Source organism: Gymnoscopelus microlampas, assembly GCF_963454915.1.
Source record: "Gymnoscopelus microlampas genome assembly, chromosome: 12".
In the NCBI taxonomy this organism is placed as follows: Eukaryota; Metazoa; Chordata; class Actinopteri; order Myctophiformes; family Myctophidae; genus Gymnoscopelus; species Gymnoscopelus microlampas.
The window spans coordinates 14,457,446-14,461,832 of NC_139949.1; the positions used below are offsets into that span (position 1 = coordinate 14,457,446).

The following is a 4,387-nucleotide window of genomic DNA, read 5'->3' on the forward strand; positions in this document are numbered from 1 at the left end:
TAAACTAACGTTGATTTAACGTCAATCTCTGATGTTATGTAGACGTTGATTAAAGGTTAGACTCCCAACGTTGGATACAAGTTGTATTTTAGTTGTAAATGAAAGTTTGTCTGACGTCATAACCTAACGTTTGTCTGACGTCATAAACTGACAAGTTGTATTTTAGCTGAAAATTTATATCGGGTTGACGTCATAGTACAACATTGGCTCAACGTTAGAGTACAATCAAAATATGACATATTTCTAACGTTGTAATCACGTTGTATTTTAGTTGAGAATAAAATGTCAATCCAACATTAGCAGGACGTCAACCTCCAGAGTTACCTTGTCACGTAGATATCTTGTCACAACAAGATATCAACGTTAAAATAACGTCTCCTGTGCCCACTGAGTGGGCGGTGGGAACAGGACATCTTCCAGACGTCATTTTGACGTCGATATCTCATCATCACGACGTCAGACAAACAACAACAAATTACATCTTGTTTCAGTGTCAAGTTTTACCAAGGTGAAAATACAATATCAGACAATATTATTTGACAAAGTTTAATAAAACAACATTATTATATATTTTTTAAACTTGTAATTGGCACATTTGAATAGGTAGTATAAACAAACAGAAATTACAAGTCATATTGTTGTCCAAACAGTTACAGGTCTGGTGAATAGGTTCAGAGCCCAAAGTGCCTTTGTAGGAAAATGATTCCATTTGTGAAACTTTAAAATAACTAAACAGTACAAATCAATAAAAACAATGAAGTGCATTCTTTGAGGCATGTCTATAACATATGCACCAAGGGCAAAAACGTTAAAAAGAGAGAGAAATAACACTGAGCTCCCGTAAATCACTTGGAGAGTCTTCTCTGCATCATTCTGTTTAATTTGTTGAGGGTTGCATTCTTCTTTAGTTCCCCTAAAGATAAATGACAGGAATAAGCTATTTTAATAACTCTAACTTGATTTTTACATTATGAAACATCTTTATTGACTGACAGATATCTGTTCAAAAGTTTGGAATCAGTGAGAAATTATGATTTTGAAATTAACTGAGTTTGCAGATATGAGTACTGTCTCTGATGGAAGGGCCATCACAATTGCTTGATCTAAATCCTATGTTGGGAACAGCTATACCGTAAGGTTCATGAGAAGTTTTATACAAACCAGTCTCAAAGTACGGCAAATTCTACTGAAAATATGGGGTGAAATTTGACCTGGATATCTAGAGAATATGACATCTAGAATGCCTAAGGTCTTTAAAGATATTGCTGCACTTGGTGGATTATTTAATGAACAGAAATGTTGAAGAATATAAGTTATTATTATTATTATTATTACCCTTATTATTATTACTATTACCATTATTATTATTATTATTATTATTATTATTATTATTATTATTACCCTTATTATTATTATTATTATTATTATTATTATTATTATTACATTTATCATTATCATCAGTGTCTTGGCTGTACTTACTTAATTTTCACAGTGATTCCAAACTCTTGAACTTAGGCATAACTGCCAACGTATATAAAAATAATCAACATTTTGTAGCACTCCTTTCTGAATTTGAAAGATAACGGAAAGGTCAAGTTACATCGGGCAATTAAAATGTTTTAATTAATTAACTTACCATATGCAACGTCAAAAAGACACAGGCCCCGGGGACTTATTCTTGCCATGATGTCAACAAAGGTTGTACTGGAGTGTCAATTCATGTGACATGAGGAACGGCATCATTCTTCTGGGTGCATCATCCAATGAATTACCTCCTGGGACAACCTGAGAGTATGGTAAAAGTCACAGGAAGGAAAATGCCATATTAAGTGGACAGCTAAGATATTATTCTATCGTTACACCTCTTAAGGTCTTTAAACACCAGGGACGTGATGAATAAATTATACAAATACTTCTTTAGAATATATTGATGCTATCGCATCAAAACTATTCATATACTGTATATGATGCCTCATTTTTATAGCCGTTAACCTGATGCCTTTAATAGCGGTGAAAAATCAAACTTGTTTTAAATCAAAATTATGTTGCTTTATTGTCAAATAATAGTGAAGTTCAGTGTGGAGGTACTTACCCGATGTATTCTACTTGAGAGGACCTTCCACCTCTTGATGTACCACATCTAGCATGAAAATAAGAAATACACAACACATTATGAATGAAAAATATACTTGACGCAAGATAGAGACTTCTCACAATGGCCTCATGCCGTGGCACAACTACTTCAGAGAAAACCCAAGAAGAAATTGTATTGTGAACCCAGTATGGTGAATTATATCGAATCGTTGGTTGAGTGAAACTTCACATCCCTACCCTTTCAATATTAACGCTATAAGACTGCTTTTACATTACACTGCTGACTGTAGACTAATGTTTACTAGTTTATCTGTGCCTGTTATGTTTAACTGTGTCAAAAAACTATCATCAGGGTGCCCAAAGCCCTGTGGGAATTTATAACTCAATTCAAAATGTTCCAGGAAAGTCACTACCGTGGGAAACCTGAATCATCTAATTCAATATATATTTTTAAATTACAACCAATTTAAAGCATATTACCCCTCAAATTAACGCCCTGATATTATACTTACTTCGGACTTGGTGGAGGCTCACCAAGTCTTGATCACAGGTGTTTGGAAGCTGAAGTAGCACACGCACACGCACACGCACACACACACACACACACACACACACACACACACACACACACACACACACACACACACACACAAAAAAACAGATTAGATAGGCTACCTCTGCCTTCCGAAACATCTGTGGACATTTAAATTCAATATGGGCTGGAACAGCGTCGAAAACGACAGCTATCAAACCTACAGTACACCTACTTCATTATCAGCTACTGTATATCAAGTATCGGTTATGGCAAAATACTAACTGTTCTTCACTCTGTTTGGGCCATTCAACTGTACAGGACTTACTTCAATATTTCAACTTAAGATGGCTTACCAATAGATCTTCAATATAGTGTTTACATTCCTCAGAAATGAAAAAAACTTTGAGAAAACGTTGTATTATAGTTGCTTAACAGCACAAATTAAAACCAACAAAATATCAACGTCTAATGGCGTTAGAATTTAACGTTGTGTAGACGTTAACGTCATAACGTTAAGAAGACATTGGGCTTTGGTCTCAATACCCGACAACAGAATGTCGGTATTCTTTGTCAATTTGACGTTAGCATGATACGTTGAACAGATGTTGGGCATTGGTTACTTACCAACACAACTTAAAACCAACAAAAATCAACATTTAATGATGTTAGAACTTAACATTGTGTGGACGTTAGCATAACGACGTTAAGCAGATGTTGGGTTTTGGTTACAATACCCGACAACAGCATGTCAGTATTCTATGTTAATATGACGTTAGCATGATATGTTGAACAGACGTTGGGTATTGGTTACTTACCAACACAACTTAAATCCAACAAAAAAACAACGCTTAATGATGTTAGAATTTGACATTGTGTGAACATCAGCATAATGACGTTAAGCAGACGTTGGTTTTTGGTTACAATACCTGACAACAGCATGTCAGTATTCTATGTCAATATGACGTCAGCATGATACATTGAACAGACGTTGGGGATTGGTTACTTACCAATCAATCTTCAACATAGTGTTTACATTCCTCTATTATGTTTATTTTTTTTAGGTGGGCTTTACTGTTAGGCTTGGCCAATATTAGACTGAAAATAATGTCTTACAAGCTAATATAATCAAAACTATGATAAAGGCTACACAAGGCTATTCAAATGCAACCAACCCTTATGCCTGATTTTTAGTTACACAGCACTGTCTCACACAAAAATCAGGCTGTGAGGCATGTGAGCTTTTACCCTTCAATAACACACATTCCCAACTGAAAACATGAATCATGCATGAACAACAGAACTTCACCTAAAATAAGACATTAGCTTTAAAAGCTGCAATTCAAATGTTTAACTCAGCAGCACCAAGCCACCAACACAAAGCAATGGGGATCAGTCCATCTAGTTAATGCAGTATAGCCTCTTTCTAGTTCCCACTGTTTTGCCACAAAAGGCAGGTACTGTAACCATTTTGGGCAAAGGATTTACTCAAACAATGCTGCCAGTTTCAAAAACATGCAAAGAAAAGGAAAAGAAAAAGAAAACAACAAAGCATGACTGATTTGCAATATGAAGAAATCACCTCACTCGGTCATAAACAGAATGTAGAACTTTATTTTAAAAACAAACAGTCAAATATTTCATTTCAAGTTAGAAGGAAATTAATTATGAACTCACCTGTGCAAAAGATTGTGATTCTAGAAGTCCTGGGATGGTCAAAAAAACATCTCCATGCACAAACAAGTATCTCTTCCTGTCTTC

General features: G+C 35.0%; 1 long non-coding RNA gene across 1 annotated transcript; it reads right to left on the reverse strand.

The window, feature by feature from the left end:
* Positions 1–595: 595 nt before the first annotated feature.
* On the reverse strand, positions 596–4,387 carry LOC311057640. Its single transcript, XR_014601979.1, has 5 exons — positions 4,304–4,387; positions 2,607–2,655; positions 2,093–2,140; positions 1,637–1,785; positions 596–913 (listed from the first exon to the last, which is right to left on the reverse strand). It is a non-coding gene; the product is annotated as an uncharacterized lncRNA (long non-coding RNA).